The sequence below is a fragment of the Pleurodeles waltl genome, chromosome 6, assembly GCF_031143425.1.
Source record: "Pleurodeles waltl isolate 20211129_DDA chromosome 6, aPleWal1.hap1.20221129, whole genome shotgun sequence".
Taxonomy (NCBI): Eukaryota; Metazoa; Chordata; class Amphibia; order Caudata; family Salamandridae; genus Pleurodeles; species Pleurodeles waltl.
The window spans coordinates 1380964191-1380984332 of record NC_090445.1 but is presented as its reverse complement, the minus strand read 5'-3'; the positions used below and the strand labels follow the sequence as shown (position 1 = coordinate 1380984332).

General features: G+C 43.3%; 1 protein-coding gene across 2 annotated transcripts in view; it reads right to left on the bottom strand.

The window, feature by feature from the left end:
• The window catches only part of GPRIN2 (G protein regulated inducer of neurite outgrowth 2), a 174967-nt gene that overhangs the window by 54756 nt on the left and 100069 nt on the right, over window positions 1-20142 (bottom strand). The window contains exon 2 of one of the 2 annotated variants that reach the window (XM_069240702.1): window positions 3446-3562. The exons of the other annotated variant lie outside the window; for it this stretch is intronic. The gene's annotated coding sequence lies outside the window, so the exon portion shown is untranslated. The remainder of the gene's footprint in view (window positions 1-3445; window positions 3563-20142) is intronic. 2 annotated transcript variants of the gene reach the window in all.

The following is a 20142-nucleotide window of genomic DNA, read 5'->3' as shown; positions in this document are numbered from 1 at the left end:
TAAAAAAAAATGACGTCCAGCCGCTTTAGCGTCATTTTTTAACGCCTGGTCAGGGCAGGCGTTAAGGGACCTGTGGGCTCGGAAGGAGCCCAGAGGTGCCCTCCCATGCCCCCAGGGACACCCCCTGCCACCCTTGCCCACCCCAGGAGGACGCCCAAGGATGGAGGGACCCATCCCAGGGAACTTAAGGTAAGTTCAGGTAAGTATTTATTTTTTTATTTTTTTGCGGCATAGGGGGGCCTGATTTGTGCCCCCCTACATGCCACTATGCCCAATGACCATGCCCAGGGGACATAAGTCCCCTGGGCATGGCCATTAGGCAAGGGGGCATGACTCCTGTCTTTGCTAAGACAGGAGTCATTTCAATGGGGGTTGGGAGTAAAAATAAAAAGGCGCAAATCGGGTTGAGGCGAAAATTTTGCCTCAGCCTGACTTGCCCCATTTTTTGGCGCCCAAGCTCCATTTTCCCCTACGCCGGCGCTGCCTTGTGTAAGTCATTTTTTTTTTACGCACACCAGGCAGCTCCGCCGGCTAACGTCATTCCTTAAATAAGGCGCCCGCATGGCGCTTTGGAATGGCGTTAGCCGGCGTTAAATTTTTTGACGCACAACTGCGTTGGCGCAGTTGTGCGCCAAAAAGTATAAATACGGCCCTAGGTGTGCTCACCTCAAATGTCTGCTTCCCTAGGAAAGTTTTTAAGCATAGGATTAGCACAGTGCTATCCATCTCGAGCTAGATAGGGGCAAAGTATTTTGCCATTTGTGCAGCAAAATCTTTAAGCACAGGATTGGCACAGTGCCATTCTCACTGAGCTGTAAAATGAAAAAAGCCTTTCACCACTCCAGGCACAGTATTACAGCTATGGTCTGGTAAAATACCATCCAAACCACCCTGGAATGAGTACAAGCAACCTCTGACACGCATTTCAATGTAATTATATCTCTTCAGAGAGGTTTAGCTTTGTCCAGAAACAAGGGAGCACCCAGTATAAGGCAAAACAAAACCCTTTCAAGGTTAGAGTGATGCATAACTTATGCAAAAAAGAAGAGAGAACTCTGGGTAGTTCCCAAATTTAAGTGGAGAGCAGCTCCAGTAAGGAGCACCCTGCAACACCAGCAACACTCGAGGTTTGCTCACCTCAAATGTTTGTTTATCTAGCAAAGTTTTTAAGCATATGATTAGCATAGTGCTATCCAAGCCGAGTTAGGTATAGTAAATCTTTACTTACCTATAGAAAATTACCTTCATGATATTCATTTCTTCTATATTTTTGGCACGGTATTCTGTCCCAGGATATTTGTGTTTCCGATATTTGGTCCAAACACCGGTCCATTATAGCACATGGATGCAACACGATTGAAAGTATGCTTGATACAAGAGTAATATGCTGCAGGGAAAAACTACAGAAACATAACATCCAAGAAATAACAAATACTCATAGGGTATGAAGATTAAATAAAACGGGGAAATATAAACAGGAACTTAATCGCTGGCTTGGTCATTGCTTAATAATCGAGCAGTGTATTTACCTGTAAATTTATTAACTTGATTATAATGTGGATAGGGACCTGTTTAAATGTCAGCTTTTAATTACTACCAGGTCTGAGACCTGGAGGAACACATCCACTAAAAGCCCTGGAGGTAACAAAGAATACATTTTCAAATGCTTCAGAGTATCTTAATACACAATATTGTGAACCTGAGCATATTAATACAATGTCTGAGGTATAAGAAAGTCTCCATTATTTATGGGGCATAAATCCATCCTCAATTTTCTCTTTCACAGAACACTAGAACCCCTACTTGAAATATATTACCAACTCAATGACCACAGGTCCCCTTTAATGAAGAGGCCATCCAGCGTACAAAAAAATATATCTTCCAATCACAAACAATAATTATTCTGGAATGTTTGTTTGTTCGATAACATCAGCTTGGGATTAGAGCTCTAGTGTAACATCACTCATTGGAAGGTAACCTAATGGGTCTGTTGCATACCCACACCAAGCAGCTAACTCTTGTGTAAGATAAGCTCCCAAGTGCCAATGAAACAACAATTGTGAAACTAAAACAATGTTACACAAGGATACCTGCTCCACTAGCCCAAGTATCAAGTCAGCATTGATGTGTAGGGAGATCTCCATATTTCCCTCCAGGGCAGTTTGCCTCGCAGTAACACAAAGGCTGTTTCGGAAAAAAAACTCACGTGCTAGGAAACTGATGTGTTTAATTCTCTCCTGGGAACTGCAGACACTTGGGAGATTAAACGTCATCTTGCATTCTCTATTCAGCTAAAACAAGGTCCCTCTAGTTTTCAAAAAAAGCTTGCAGTTAATCTGCATAAAATCTAAAAAACAGGTTCTCTGTGTGCTGCTTGCAACTGCTGTAAGTGGTCCAAATAACACTGAGCGACATAGCTATGGGAAAATCCCAGTCCCTGCTACTAATCTCTAGGACATTTTAGCAATCAGTACTGAGATTGCAAAAAACATATACTTCATGAGTCCATAAATTGGTGGTCGAGGTGTGGCAGAGGATAGGGGGTAGAGTCACAATGTGCAGAGTAATAAAAAGCAGAGCCTGACAGTGAACTTACACACTGATTTTGTAAATTTCTCTCACAAAGCAATTGGCAGCAAGGATAGATGTGACAGTAAATCTGTTGCAGCTTACTTAATTGGTCACAAAGAAGCAGTATTTTAAAATGTCCAAAAGGGTTTAAGAGACCTGCAGCAGAGACGTTTGTTTGCCCAGCAATTTTCAGGGGTTTGCAACAATGGTAAGATAACTCTTGGAGTTGATGCAGTTCTGGGAGAGTTCTGTGTTTTGTCCAGTCTCAGTTCTGATTCATAAAATAGCATAGAGGTTTAATGTGGCTGTTGAAAAGCATAAATTGCAATCCTTGTAAAATTTCAAGGAATGGGTTTAGATCCTTATTGTTTTCTTCCCAATCTGTAGTTATTCTAAGTTTGCAAAGAAGCGATTCTTTGGCTAATAAAAAAAGTTGTGTTAGTACAGACAACCCCAATCACTGTGTTATGTTTTAAATACTGACTTTGTGTTTCTCCCGACCACACACTCTCACCACATAATGTATGCAAGTATGTACACTATGTAACTCCTACATCCTATAACTCTCATTGTCTTATGTAACATTTCTTGTACATTGATTTACACATTTATATGATTCATTGTCTCTCTGTGTGTGATGTAAAACACTCTGAAACCCTACACTGGGATGAATATCGCTAAACGTGAATGAAATAAAAAACAAACTAGTAAGTGCCAATTAAATCGTATTATGTGTAGGTACTCATAGACCGATACAGCTGGTATTCTTACAATGCATGCACATTTCTTACATTAGGGCTTGATCAAAGTCAAAAGCCTGTCACCAAATCATAGTTTTTCTAAAGTGCTTCTGAAGTGAAAACAAGTTGTGTACCTTTGTTTCCTTCCATTGCTTTGGTGTCTCATTGTTAGGTTACATTTGGCTCCCAGCCAGGATGATACACAAAGAGAGCTGATGGCCCTTCAAATGAGGTCTCTGTTTTGGGTCCAGCTGGAAGTGAAAATAAAAAAGCCTCTTCACTGCCTTTAGATTACCACAACTAACAGAAAACAGACAACATATGGGTACTGCTGAAGTGTGCCCAAGTGTTGGAAAATTACATCAGGACAAATTCAGCACATTACACTGAAGTCAGCCTGTATCCCAGATCTGGCTCAAAAATATCTGACAACATCAGAATTCAGCAAGATCACCTTCATTTCCTGCACTGCTGTTAATGCATTTCAATAGGCAGTTAGACCTTACTTATGTTTTGCCTCTCTCGTATGAACAATGCATTCTGGGACACTGTTGATCCCATCATGAAAACATGTTCAAATGTGATCAGTATAGAGTGTAAAAACTGGGCCTAACTCATTTGATGAAAACCATACTGTGAGTAGTCAAGAACATGAATCTATGACTGTGTGCCTTTAGTTGGGAAGTCACACTATCAGTGTTTCTAACATTGGCTGGAAACAATATTGGCTCTGCAACTTGGACTCATATTGTTAAGGTAAGTAGATGTGGAGTTAGGAGTAAATCCACAATTTCTTACATCTATACTTACTTTGACATGAGAGTTAATATTGTGGAGTCGATATTAGTGGAGGGCCGATATTTTTGTAGTTGATGACGTGACATGCAAACTTACATTTATTCACTGAACCAATTCTACAGTACACCAGTGCTCCTGCACACCCTTGCCATGTGAGGTAGTTTGTTTACAATTTATTATTTCATGGGCTGTTGACTTTGCCAATACTGTAGACAAAAACTCTCAAAAAGGATTGTCCACAGTGCTTATGTCACAAAGACCTCCTGTTAGAAATGAGATCTCTAGTTGGCAGTCGGTTTGCACCCTGCCCAAGTAGGGACCCTCACTCTAGTCAGGATAAGGGAGATACCTGCTCACCCCCTTGGTAGCTTGGCATGAGCAGTCAGGCTTATCTCAGAAGCAATGTGTAAAGCATTTGCACATAACACACAGTAATAAGTGAAAACACTACAAAAGGACACAAAACCAGTTTTAGAAAAATAGCCAATATTTATCTATATAAAATACGATAAAAATCCAACAGACAGTAATAAAAATATGAATTCTGCAAGATTTACTCAAAAATGCAGTTCCTTGAAGTCGATAGCTCCACCTGGGGCTATCATGGCGTCGTGATCAGCAAAACCAACAGTTCAGGCCGGCCGCGGCGTGGCGGGCCAGCTACGGTGTCGGGAAGAACCGCAAACAGTACCTGGATTTGCAGGGTGTTGTGATCCTCGCAGTGAGCTCCAGAGCGGCGTCGCTGATGTTGCGGTGTCGGTTTTGAAGTCAGTTCCGGAGTCGGTGCAGGAGTCGTCGGGCCCTTGAGGTCACACGTGTTGCTGATCGAACTCCAGGCTGATGAAGTCAGGGGCGCTGGCGCGGATGGCGTCAGGGCTGCAGTGCGAAGCAGGATGATGCGACGTGCGGTGTCCACAGGTCATGGTGCAGGCAGCGGCTCGGTGATGGTGTTCAGCGGTGTCAGTGAGACCAGGGCTGTGGTGTGAAGCGGGGTGGGTCAGTGCGATGAGTGGTGTCCACAGGTCACGGTGCAGGCAGCGGCGTTTTCGTTGCTGAAGTGCTGTCATCGATAGGCCCAAGCCAGCGGTGTGGGATGGGACGGTGCTTCGTGACCATCACGAGCGGTGTCCACAGGCCACAGTGCAGGCAGGATGCCTGGTGACGACACAGGAGTCGATGTTGCTGGCGTCGGTAGACCGGAGCTGAGGTGCCGGACGGGATGATGCTTTGTGTACCTCACGAGCGGTGTCCACAGGCCAGAGTGCAGGCAGCGCTGCCGGTGTCAGCAGGAGCGGCGGTGTCAGGGATGCCCAGACTGCAGAGTGAGCAGGCAATGCCGGAGTGCGGGGCCCACAGGTCGCGTTGCGAGCAGCGGCTCGGTGAAGTCGTCCGATGACAGCGTTGGTGAGACCAGGGTCGCGGTGCAAAGCGGGGTAATGCGACTTCGTGCGGCGTCTGCAGGTCACGGTGCAGGCCAGCAGCATCGTTGGTGACACTGCAGTGGTTTCTCCTCTTGAGCAGCACAAAACACACAGTTCCCAGTGCTGCAGGTCGAGGAAACTGAAGTCTTTGGTGTCCCTGAGACTTCCAACAGGAGGCAAGCTCTACTCCAGTCCCTTAGAGAACTTTCTCAAGCAGGACACACACCAAAGTTCACCCTTTGCACTCTTTTCAGACAGAAGCAGCAACTGTAGGCGAGTCCAGCAAAGCAACACAGCAAAGGGATAGTAATCCTCCTTCAGCTCTTCAGCACTTCAGCTCTTCTCCTGGGCAGAGGTTACTCTTGATTCCAGAAAGATTCTAAAATTCTGTGGTTTTGGGTTTTCTTCTTATACTCAGTTCTGCCTTTGAAGTTGGCAAACTTCAAAGCAAAGTCTCAAGTGTTCGCAAGATCCTTCCTTGTCCAGGCCAGGCCCCAGAGGCACACCAGGTGGTCAGAGACTGCACTGTGTGAGGGCAGGCACAGTCCTTTCGGTTGTGAACGACCACTCCTCCCTCCTCTCTAGCTCAGATGGCTCATCAGGATATGCAGGCTACACACCCGCCCCCTTTTGTGTCACTGTCTAGAGAGGTGCAAAACAGCCCAACTGTCAAACTGACCCAGACAGACAATCCACAAACAGGCAGAGTCACAGAATGGTATAAGCAAGAAAATGCCTACTTTCTAAAAGTGGCATTTTCAAACAGACAATTTAAAAAACAACTTCACTAAAAGATGTAGTTTAAATTGTGAGTTCAGAGACCCTAAACTCCACATTTTTATCTGCTCTCAAAGGAAATCTGAGCGTTAAGGATATTTAAAAGCAGCCCCCATGTTAACCTATGAGAGAGATAGGCCTTACACAGTGAAAACCGAATTTTGCAGTATTCACTGTTAGGACCTAAATAACACACTAGTATATGTCCTACCTTTCACATACACTGCACCCTGCCCATGGGGCTACCTAGGGCCTAGCTTAGGGGTACCTTACATGTAGTATAACGGAAGGTTTAGGCCTGGCAAGCGGGTATACTTGCCAAGTCAAATTGGCAGTTTAAACTGTACACACAGACACTGCAGTGGCAGGTCTGAGACATGTTTACAGGGCTACTAATGTGGGTGTCACAACCAGTGCTGCAGGCCCACTAGTAGCATTTGATTTACAGGCCCTGGGCACCTCTAGTGCACCTTACTAGAGACTTACCAGTAAATCAAATATTCCAATCATGGATAAACCAATCAACAGTACACTTTATGCAGAGAGCATATGCACTTTAGCACTGGTTAGCAGTGGTAAAGTGCCCAGAGTCCTAAAGCCAACAAAAACAGTTCAGAAAAAATAGAAGGAAGGAGGCAAAAAGACTGGGGATGACCCTGCAAAAAGGGCCATTTCCAACACCACCCTCTTTGATGTTTTCACAAGCTTTATGTGTGTTGTACAAGACCTGATCACAAAGTCATAGATGTACAACTACCAGGCACAGGAGATCAGTGTACAGACGAGACTTACATTTTTTGGTTAACGAGAAAATGGAAAATACTAAATTACAGGACATGAAATCATGCCACCTAAATTGAAGAATTTCAACAACATCACGGCTATAAGTGACAAAAGAGCTCCCTTTCCAAGCTGGTTGGCCAACAGCTTTGGCAAACAAATACACTTAATGACCCAGTACACTTAAATAAGAAGGAAAGGTGAACCTTTTGTTCCAGACAGAATTGTGGACTGTGCGTGGACCATACACTATAACGCTTTTCATTAATCTCTGAGTGCCAGTAATTTTTCCGAAATCATAAAATGCTTAGGAAAAATTTGGGACCTATCAAAACAAAAATTAATTTAAAACATGTGTCAGGTTTTAAGAGTTTTGTTACCAAAAAATGTTCACAAACATCTACTAACAAACAATCCAGAAACTGATAGACACAGACAGAAGCTTCGGACAAAGAAATATCAGAAACTCAACTCAGATTTTGCCAGTTCAAGGAGGCATGCCTGGAGGACCTCAACAGATTGATGCCGCCAATAACACATCTAGCTCCCCAGAAGATATGTCCACCTTCAATCATTAAAGATCTTGCCTTTTTCTCCTTGGTGGAAGTAGCACTCCAGAAACACTTTAATCACTCCTTGCAAATGCAAGGGGTGTCAAACACAACCTTACAAAGGGCAATAATTACATCCCTTTAACCCCTAGATGACAGAGATAACCTACTCTAATTCTGTTCTAGTGGAGAGATGTTCCACTACACAGTGCTTTGGCCTGGTGGTTTCCGGTGCTCAACAACGACACCTAATGGCCACATGGTGGCACTATTTGTGTAATTTGGAGATGACACTACTGCAGTGGTTTATTAGTTAAACGTAAATTAATAACAACTAATGTCTGACACTCAAGCAATTCTTATAGCTTTGGGGGCCTATGATAGTCTGAATTGTCGCACTTGTAACAGTGGGATTGTTAGTAGTTGGGTAGGTACTTTCATTGGCACTGACTGGTCACTTTTTATTCTTTTACAAACTAAGCACTGCAGCTATGCAAACCTAGCATAGACAATGCTTATACACTGTTCTTTACTGACAACCACTGAAGGTGATCTGTGGCAGAAGGTTAATAAAAACAGTGTTGGGCCCTGAGCGTTCTCTCCTTATCTACTGCATCAATCACAGTGAACTACAGTGCCTTAAATTGTTGTTTCCAATAAATTGGCTTTCAGGACAGTGCCAGAAAGAGTACTATCTTTGATAACAAAGTTCATATTATACTTCCCTTTTACGTCTGTTTCACTTTGAGGTCCTCCCAACTAAATGAGGGTCCCACAGGTACCACTGTAGTCAGTGTTTTTGCCAATGTACATTTAGTACCATTCATAAATCTCATCCATTGCCACGGGATTAGATTTAAAAATACATTGACGACTCTTCACATTTACAGAAGCAATCCTCATATGCCACAAACATGAATATCAACTTTAAAAAATGCTCTCAGTTTTGGGGATCAGGAAAAGAAGGATGAAGAGAAAGATGGGAAAACAACAACAAAGAGACCAAGCAGTGATATTTCAGCTCAAAACGTGCACTTAGTAAACTTATCTAAAACTACATATCACAAAAATGAAGGTTATGTTGGTGGGAGCCCCGTCGACTTCATAGCTCCAAAGTCTCTGACTGACATTGCTAGGTACATAGCCTATGCCCGTGCCGAATAATTGTGGAAACGATTTTGAAACTTCAGATATCACAAATGCATAACTCTGTTTTTTTCATTTGAAAATGTTGAGAAAAGCCTTCCTATTTCTCATGTTTGCCACAGGGCCAGGCCATACCAAACTTTGCACAAGCCAGTAGCATGTCTATCTGGGTTTTCCAAAATACCTCCTTGAGCGATTGCAGGGTATGCCGAAGGAGGCAGAGACTGTTAATCGATCACATGCAGCTTAGGTAAGTCCTGAAAACAGACTGCTCCGTCTTTAAAAGGTCGGGTCGCACTAATCCACAGAAACCGTTCTGCTTTGCGCAAATCTATTCGTTGGCAATTGTCAGTGTCGATAAATTCACCACAGTTTAGTTTATCGTGGGAAGGATTTAAGGGCCAGATGTAGCAAAGGATTTTACCCATTCTGTGTCTATGGGAAAAAGTGTTCGTACATATGGCCCTAAGAACCTTGAAGTATTTGCAATTCACAACATAAACAAAAACTAAGTGATTTTAGTCCAAGAGCCTCAAGTGCGTGTGTGAGCACTGTTGCCTTTATGTTCTGCATGGCAAGCTTACAAAACTGGTTCGCTCTAAATTACTCTAAGGAAAGATACACACATGAAATGCCCCTAAGCAATCACTTTATTTTCAGTGTTCACACAGGTGGTTCATATTTTCCTTTACCTGATATTTTCTAAACAAAAAAGGAGGTTTACTAAAATGACAAAGTGTACAATAAGAAATCAATCATAATTGACAAAAACCTAGATAAGATGCAACAGAAAAACGCCTATATATAAATTACAAGTAGACCAAACTATAAAACGTCACTGTTCATCAATTCTAGTGAGAAGAATGTGTGTGTGTTTTTTTTTTTTTTTGGGGGGGGGGGAAAGCGGAGGGGGGGACAGGCATGCATTCCTATTTTTTTTTTAAAAGACTGTCCGAAGTTTACAGTATTTTCAGCACTGCACGTGTGCTCACGCATCAGCAAAGCAGCCGTTATTGCTTTGTTTGTGCCAATGGAGGATGTCGGATTCGAGAGGGCACGTTAAATAAACAGTACATCTGTGCCAATATGTACACGGTTATATGCAAAATTCCAACAACTATTTAGTCGGTATTTGAAACATTTCAAATCTTGTTGTTATTCGCAGTAACTGGAGCTAACTTCTTTTTGACTTATTCTTGATGGCAAATTAATGTTAAATCAGTTGCACAGATGACTTTTTAAGTTTGTATTCACAAAACAATGAATTTAAACAAGCAATGTTATGTACTCAGAAGGAAAACTACTTAGTATAGTCTAATATTCCATGGTAGCAAAGCTGCTTACTAGGAGAAGTGTGGCATATCAGAGGCCGGATGCCTTCCAAGCAGGTGGATACTGACAAAGTTGTAAGTATTTAGGTGTTAAAAACATTCTATCGGTCTACTACCAACTTGGACATTGCCAGAGACTCATACCGCACAAGGAAGGGAAAAATCTGTATGTAGGGTAGGAATGAAGGCGTCAAACACACATAGTTGCTGAGTTGTTGGTAACGGAGTTTCTCTAATGGGAAAATATTTTGCAGTGCAAAGTTTTCTTTTTAAATGTGATTGCAAAGTATCTGCTCAGAAAACTGAAATTCACAAAAGAATCCCAGAACTATTCAATAGAGTCAGTGACAGTTGGACCCTTCAAGAAGTATTCCTTGAAAATTCTGTAAATTCCCCAAAAATCTGAACTTTATTTAAAGTGGGATACATTTATAGCTTGTTTTTAGAAAATTGCAAAATGATACTAATATTTTTTGCACCGAAGATAGGGCCACAGTTTGAAGCACAAATAAAATTTCACTTAGATCAATGGCCTTTGAGATGTTCACAAAATGGAATTCCCCATAGTTTCTGCTACTTTGTGAGCCAATCAAATATCAGGTTGTTTTGGAATTAAAAGATGAACCATGTGGCAGTTTAAAAGAGTGATTTCCCTTCTAAATACAACATTGTAACATAGCAGAAGCCCACTTGACCTTAACCAGAGAATGAGGTTCAGCGCTTGCATAATACCCAAGTGAAAATATACCCAATTTGCAACACCAATCCAAAAGGATATCAGGTCATATTGTACAATAGGTGGATGTAATTATAACTTATTTCACGGAGTCCAGCTGATTTCTGAACACAAGCAGTATGTTGAAGCAGTCATTGAGAAAATGCTTCAAAAGCAAAAACACAGACTTCAAAGGATTACCAAAATCTTAACCTAACATAAGTATCTTGTTCCAAAACTTTCAATCTACACTGAATCCCACTATAAAGCACTTGCCAACAAATATGCTAGAACTAGAGACAGAAGGATAATTTAACTTTTTCCTAGAGATTTGGGAACGAAGCTTGGCTAGATTTAGAAAATAAACAGACTGAAATTTTTGTAGAGAAAAGTTTATGTTGGTTTGACAATTTGACAGTCTATGTTTTGGAGTCGATCATTAATAACACTGACAGAACATTCATAGAAAAGGATAATAGCGAAAATGTGAAATGAGTAAATAGTGAAACTTTATAAGGTGACCCATTTTATGCTTTCAGGGTTCACCGAGTACAGATATATCAACCTAACCCCCCCGCAATGGGTTTGGTGACCTCTGACCCTGCATCCTTGCAGGCAGGTCGCTTCCTCCTCACCACTGCTCCGGTAAGTGCTGCCATTGTTTTGGGCTTGTTTGGGCTTGTCTGGGCTTGTCTGGACTTGTTTGGGCTTCTTGGCTTCACCTCTCCCGGAAGGCCCGCCCCCCTCCCTCCTCCTCGGAGCTCTTCCCGCTCCTGACTCCTGCTGCCACCGCACTCCCATTGGAGGTTTACCTCCCTCCTCCCAGCTGCCACTCCCTCCCACCTCCCCTCTTATGCCGGCCGCAGCGCGAGGTTAGAAGTGACCTCTGACCCTGCATCCTTGCAGGCAGGTCGCTTCCTCCTCACCACTGCTCCGGTAAGTGCTGCCATTGTTTTGGGCTTGTCTGGGCTTGTCTGGGCTTCTGGCTTCTCCTCTCCCAGAAGGCCCTGCCCCCCTCCCTCCTCCTCGGAGCTCTTCCCGCTCCTGACTCCTACTGCCCCCACCCCCTGCACTCCCATTGGAGGTTTCCCTCCCTCCTCCCAGCTGCCACTCCCTCCCACCTCCCCTCTTATGCCGGCTGTAGCGCAGACGCGCTGCTCACGCACCGAAGACGCGCCAAAGGCAAGCCCGTCTGCGCCTGTCTGAGCCAAGACCGCGCCCAGCGCCAGACCCCCTGGCCAACACGCCTCCCGTGCCACCAAACACCTTTACACTGCCAACGAACTCCACGCCCTTAATCCAGGACGCTCCTCCATCTGCTTCCAGTCCACACCGACGTGCACCAAAGGACCCTTCTCCTGCAAAGCCTGCAATTTCACCTGCAACCTAACCTCCAAACTCCAAATCAAAACAGACAACTGCCTAAGATGCATCCTACTTATCACCCGCTCCGTCCACAAACATGCAATTGAACTCTGGGACCTCCTGACCACATACTCGCCCGACGTCGCATTCCTCACCGAAACCTGGATGAATTCGGCCTCGGAACCAGACGTGGACATAGCCATACCAGAAAACTACAAGATCACCAGAAGAGACCAAATCAACATACCAGGAGGAGGAATCGCCTTAGTCCACAAAAACACCATAAGAGTCTCCACCAACTCCCACTACACCATCAACTCCGCCGAGCACCTCCACTTCAAAATCCACATCAATGCCAACAACACACTCAGAGGAACACTGGTCTACAGACCCCCTGGTCCCAGACCGCAGTTCTGTGATGACATCGCCGATGCCATCAGCTCCCAAGCCCTCGCCTCAATGGACTACATCCTCCTTGGTGACCTAAACTTCCACCTAGAAAATAACAACGATATCAACACCACCAACCTAATCTACAACCTCGCCAACTTCGGCCTCAAGCAACTCGTCACTACACCCACCCACTCCGCAGGCCACACACTCGACCCCATCTTCTCAGCCAGCAACCACGTCTCTTTCAGCCACACCACCGAACTCAGTTGGACAGACCACCGCTGCATCCACTTCTCCTACCAAAAACCAGTCACTCACCACCACCGCACACAACCCCCTGACGCAACTGGAGCAAAATATCAACGGATCAACTGATCTCCACTCTCGCCCGGGCCCCACCCCCTGGAACCCCAGACCCCAACATAGCCACCACCAACCTCCATCGCTGGATAGAAGATTGCGCCAACACCCTTGCACCGCTCAAAAAAAAAAAAAACACCTCCCACAGAATCAAGGCCAGCTGGTTCACCCCAGAACTACAGGAATCCAAACGGCTATGTCGCAGAATGGAAAAAACCTGGCACCTTGACCCTACCAACTCCAACCACATTGCTTTCAAGGATGCCCTACGCAAACATCACCAACTGATCCGCACCACCAAAAGGACCCACTTCAAAAACCGCATCAACGCCAACGCTCACAACAGTAAAGAGATCTTCGGCATCGTCAATGAGCTCTCCACCCCCAGGACCTGCTCCAACGAACCCCTGCCATCACAGGAGTTCTGCAACTCACTGGCAACCCACTTCCGTCGAAAGATAGAAGAAATCCACAATAGCTTCAAACCCCAGACCCACCAGCTGACTACAAACACCCAAGAACCCAACGCTCCAAGCAACACCCACCTCATCCACACCTGGACCCCCGTCAACATAGAGGACACCGCCACCACCATGGCCTCCATCCACTTCGGATCACCATCGGACCCCTGCCCACACCATATCTTCAATAATCATCATCGCCTCCCACCTCTGCAAAACCATCAACAGCTCCTTCGAGTCAGCCACCTTCCCAGAAAGATGGAAGCACGCAGAAATCAACGCCCTGCTAAAGAAACCAAAGGCAGACCCAGACGACCCCAAGAACTACCGGCCGATCTCCCTCCTCCCCTTCCCAGCCAAGGTCATCGAAAAAATTGTAAACAGTTAACTATCCCGGTTCCTGGAAGACAGCAAGGTACTCGACACCTCCCAATCCGGATTCCGCAGAAACCACAGCACTGAGACTGGACTCATTGCTGCCACAGATGACATTAGGACCATGCTCGACGAAGGAGAAACAGCAGCACTCATCCTCCTGGACCTCTCCGCAGCTTTTGACACGGTATGTCATCACACTCACCGCACACGCCTACACAACGCTGGAATCCGCGACAAGGCACTCGACTGGATCTCGTCATTTCTCTGAGGCAGAACCCAGAGAGTCCGCCTCCCACCGTTCCTGTCAGAAGCTTCCAGAAACATCAGTGGCATTCCCCAAGGATCTTCGCTCAGCCCCACGCTCTTCAATGTTTACATGGCCCCCCTCGCCAACATCGCACGAACCCACCACATCAACATAGTTTCCTAAGCAGACGACACTCAGCTCATCCTCTCCCTTACTAAAGACCCTACAACTGCAAAGGACAACCTCCACAATGGACTTCACGCCATCGCCAGCTGGATGGAATCAAGCCACCTCAAGTTAAACACAGACAAGACAGAAATCCTCATCTTTGGCACCAACCCCTCAACTTGGAATGACTCCTGGTGCCCCACCTCCCTAGGAACAGCGCCCTCGCACGCAACCTAGGCTTCATCTTGGAGTCCACACTCAGCATGACTCAGCAGGTCAATGCCATCTCCTCTTCCTGCTACAACACTCTCCACATGCTCTGCAAAATCTTCAAGTGGATTCCTGTCGAAACCAGGAAAACTGTCACCCACGCCCTGGTCAGCAGCCGATTGGAGTACAGAAACGCCCTATATGCAGGAATAACAACCAAACTCCTAACAAAACTGCAAAGAATCCAGAACGCATCCGCCCGCCTCATTCTGGACATCCCACGCCGTGACCACATTTCCCCCCACCTCAGAGACCTTCACTGGCTACCAGTGTCGAAGATGATTACCTTCAAACTCCTCATCCACACACACAAGGCCCTCCACAACACAGGCCCAGCCTACCTCAACGACAGACTCACCTTCCACACCCCCACCCGCAATCTTCGCTCCGCCAGCCTCGCCCTCGCCTCCATCCCCCACATCCGCCGCACCACCGCCAGAGGAAGATCCTTCTCTCACCTAGCCGCCAAGACCTGGAACTTCCTAACGCTCCACCTTCGCCAGACCCAAGACCTCTTGACATTCAGGAAACGCCTCAAGACATGGCTCTACGACCAGTAGCTCCCCCCCCCAGCGCCTTGAGACCCTAACGGGTGATTAGTGCGCTCTATAAATACTTGATTGATTGATTGGTGCACGGGAGTCCTCTTTAAAAATGCTCCAAGAAATGTGATTATGGAATTTGACAAGAGATAAGAAATCGGACTCAATGCTAATTCAGGATTGACCCAGAGTCATATTGCAAAATTAAAGATCCTTTAAAGAAAATTGCTTATATATAGGGACAGCTAGAATTTCTAAGGGTATTTGGAACCAGAAAGTACTAGAAACAATGGAACTATGACATGGATATGGGTTAGGGCATCTTCTTCTGCAAACAATATTTTTTGACATATACCAAAGTACCAAATATAAAAAATATGTATTGATTAATATGCACAGTGTGATAAGTTAAAAGGCTTACAGTGTATGTATAAATGGTGATGTGGCTTATGAAGTTATATTAAGTAGTTCATAATTGGTAATTGAATACTGAGCCTTCACACATAAATGTGACGTTTGATAGATGGGTACATTGCAACTAACTGAATTGTATAATTGTGTGTGTGTCTATAATTTAATATTTATCTCAATTCCATTAATTGTTCATCCATGAAAAAATGTTAAGGGTATTGTGAAGTAACCGTTTATGTTCACCATGTAAGAACCCCTTTCATCAAGGACCTAACCTAGCTTATCAGCGCATCTAGTTAATCTGACACTAATCCTTTTTTAAGGATTACTTGAAGCCTTACAAAATGTATGGATGCTAAATCACCCACACATAGACGTCTATATGGTTCGTTGAAATCTATACTTAGTTGATAGTTTTGTTTATTTTATAATTTCCCTTTACATTTTCTGAATACCTAAATCTGACACTTATTTCCTATGCTCCTCATACGCAAAAGAAAGGGATAGGACCATAAACAGATATTTATTAAGATGGCAACAGGACTGGGCACTAAGCTGATGGTAGAAGAACCAAGCATGAATGGGAGCAAAACAGATGACTAAAGAAAGGATAAAGAACGGATTACTGTGAAGATAAAAAATGTGAAAATATTCCTTGTGGGTGGCTAATGCCAGGATCCGTAATGCTTACAGTAATTCCATTGAAGTGGTTTTATGAAAAAAAACCTCATTTCTGCGTTTTTAGGATTTGCAATTACGTCAACGACCCATTTCAAGAGATAGGAGTTGTTAAATACAATGAAATACCTTTTCTACAGTGCCTGGTATAATTTACAAATTCAACAGCTTTGAGGTGGCTAACAGAGGAGTGTAATGCTCTCAAACCTCTTCTGTAGAAAATAAATCAGATACAGTTTATTGGTATGGAAAACGCTAATGTTTCCGGAATAGAAAAGACGAGCATGGATGGATTACTGGGAGTTTAAATTCTTCACATTAGTCAGTGGATGTTGTGATGACATTTAACACATAACATGGTAACATTCTGTTACAATTCGAAATGTGACCAGACTCCTCACTGATCACAACTTGTCAAATATTCTTTGCTTAGATGATGTATCTACATTGCTAAATGCTGAAAACATGGAGCCATGTTGATCCCACCGAGGCAACTCTGTTAAAGGAGAATTAGGCGGTGGGCTACAAGAGGGCAATCAAGAAGGAAACGGGAAAATACGGGACTGGAGCATGGCTACCACACCCTCCATTATGGCAGCCCTCTTCCTATTTTCCAGTACTGGCTCCCTTAGTGGTGCTGGCCTCTCCCCTTATCCACCACATCGACTGTTAATTTCCTAGTTACATCGGTAGGGTGACATCCAGAGATCACCATTGTTCTGGGTAGAGATGGACTGTACACAGCACCTCACTTGCAACAGTTCTAACCAAAACAGAAACAGAATGAACTTGATTGGTTCTGCCATGTTCAACAATTTTACAAATCCATTATAAAGGCTTCAGCAGTTTATTAATGGGAAGACTGTACTTTTTGACAACATTAAAGATGTTATTGCACCGATCTTTCAGAAGCGAACAGAAAGGGACTAACTTGCAGGGAACTGTCCAAAACCAGACTTAACCACATTATCCCCATGTAAAGAACTTCTGCCAGTTGGAGAAAATATATGAAATGTATACGTATGTGGAGTTGGACACTCTCCAGTGTAAAGAAGACACTTGGATGTGATCTCAGTATATTGAAAGCATGCCGTTGTTTTCATCAGAAAAGACCCACGACCTCTCCACGGAATGTCTCCGGTATGAATGCCTGAATAACATTCCAGAACATCTTTAGCAGATGACATCCACAACATTCAAATACTTACTTTACCCACATCCATCATCTCCCTTATTATAGCAAATAATTGAATAAATAATACTGCTATGAACGGCAAACAAAAAACAACATTAAACACAATATACACATATTAAATTGGGCCCACAAAATAAATATCATAGTATTAGGCACCCAATAGGAGAAATGCCTCCACCAGACTATGAAATGCAGCTAAAATATAACAATTTTTAAACCTCACAGAATCTACTCTCACACGTTCATTGTGAACCTTCACGTTATTACTTCTAGCATTCTGTGAACCACTTTGTAAACATCCTTCATTTTCAGTCTCCCTACTTGCACTCAACCCATCAGCATTCTGTGAGGAAACCACATCATCATTTACAACCCTCATATTAGCACCACTGCCGTCATGTGAATCATTTTGTAAGCCAACATCACAACCACCTCAAACATTCTTCTTGAGAGAAGTAGGCACATCAAGCCAAATGGAATCTTCCTTCATCCGCAAACTTACATCCTTATTCATCAGCACACAAACATGCTCCTCTTTAATTTTCACAATAGAGACCTTATTCCACCGCCCTTTATTCTGCAACAAAACAGCTGTTTTAGACACCTTAAGCACTTTAACTGGCTCAGTAAAGTATCCTTCATTACTGTAATTGGTTTTTTAACTAAAACCCAATCGTCTACCTGCACCTCAACGCCTTTAACACTACTAGTGCGATCAAAATATTTGTTACTAGATTTTTGAATCTCATCAACTGTTCTGCATACCTTGTTCAAATGTAAACATTCATCGACACGACCAGTACAGTAGTCCAACCAAGATGGTTTAAAGCCAGAACTTCGTTTCCTACCTCTAAAGTACAAAACATGCAACACCAGTGGTACTGTGTGGCGTGGTATTGTAACTTCATACCTTGTCTTTCAAATATTCCATTGCATTCAAATTGTTTGAAACTGCTATCTGTGTGCCTCTGTTAATGCGTCCGTCTATGTCAATTTATACACATCAGGACTCGTTTTAGGCCAATGAATCTTTGAGCCCAGTGGTGAGACACCGTAGGACGAGATAACTGATCAAAATATCAATCAATATGTCAATAACATTGTCAACATTTAACACCAAAATATATCTCACTTTAGACATTAATAAACATTCGGCGCAACCATGATCTTTCAGTCATGAATAACCACACCTTAATGAAGTTTATAAATTTTATTCCCTATTGATTACAATCTAGTAGCAAAGGCATTAATCTCAAAGTCAATAAGCATATAAGCACGATTACAAGATGACAACCACAATAAGCTTTCGATAATGCAAAGATCAATAGCATTGACAATCAGATAGGTATAAGCGGATTATAACACATCGAACTTTCTAAGATACTAGTTCAGCATAGCACCATGTCAGTCACGTCAGTTTGTCAGTCAGAATGAATACCTCGTCTAACCTCTAATTAGCATTAGCATGTTGGGCGTCATGCAAAACAATTTTGAACACCAATTTGGAAAACTTCTAGCTAAGGTCTCTAATAAAACATACAGCAGTTGGTACCTAGAAAGAAAGGCAAAATGAATTTTCATTAGCAATTATATAATTACCCTCCTCTGATTAAGTCAGCATTCAGGATCAGTCTTCGTCTTCAGGACATCAGTTAGATCGCCGTCAGTCTATCTAAGTTAGAGGCAAGAGACACTCTCCTCATAAGGAGAAAAGTGTAAGGGGCAGTAATATGGGCAAGGATGGTTTGTCTAAGTCTCAAGTCACAGAATAGTGTGACAGAGTTTCGGGATGCAATTGATATCATTCCCTACCTAATGGACGATTATTTCCTGTGTCATGGGTTTTTATCCATTTCTAGTAATTCATTCCCCCAAAATTCTATTGGTTAGTCAATACACCCCATCATTGTTAACCTATCAAATTATACATTAAGTAATGCATTTGTCATCTCTCGATATTATCCTGTCTTCTGATTGGTCTTCATAATCAACTTTCCGTAGGTGGCATATCCGGGGTTACTTCATCATCTTGGCACACGTCTCGGGTTAAAAGTTCTCTTTCCCTCGTCTCATTGTCCTTGGAAGTATCTACAACTGTTTCGAAGCACAATCATTTATAAGATGCTAGCATGCGGATGGGAAAATGTCCCCATGTTTCAAACTAATACAGAAAGAACAATGGCTAGGTCATGGTCGTTTGCAAGTCCGCACACTGAAGAGACAGGAAAAATACGCCTTTAATATGAGAGCTACACAGCTTCTGCTTGGCTCATGCTAACTTAAGATATACGAGTTCTAATGAATGCAGTTTTATACGTTTTAATGTGCTCAGTTAGGCAAACTATAAACAATTATTTCTTATAGTTAACATTAGTTTATACATGAACGATTTTCCATATTTATGAATACGCTTTTAATGAATGTTTATTAATACAGCATTGTTAGACATAAGCATTTCACGTTTATAATATGTAATATCAAAATACGCTCTCTCACCTCCTTTCAAGAAGTGATTTGCCCTTTCCACTATACCATTCGAAGCAGGACTATATGGCACCTTAATGTGCTGTATAGCATGTTTGTTGAAAAGCTCCAACATATCATTCAAAATGAAATGTGAACCAATTGACATAGGTGCACATTCATTACAAATTATCTTATCCAGGAAATCTTTCACATTGCATGTATCAGCTGTCCTCAAAAACACATAATACAACCACATCGAAAAATAATCCACAGCCGCAATCAAATACTTATAAGGGCCAGCAAAGTCTAAACCAATTTTCATGCAGGTCCCTGCAGGGCAAGCTATAGGAGTCAAAGGTTGGAACAGTTACCTTCCAA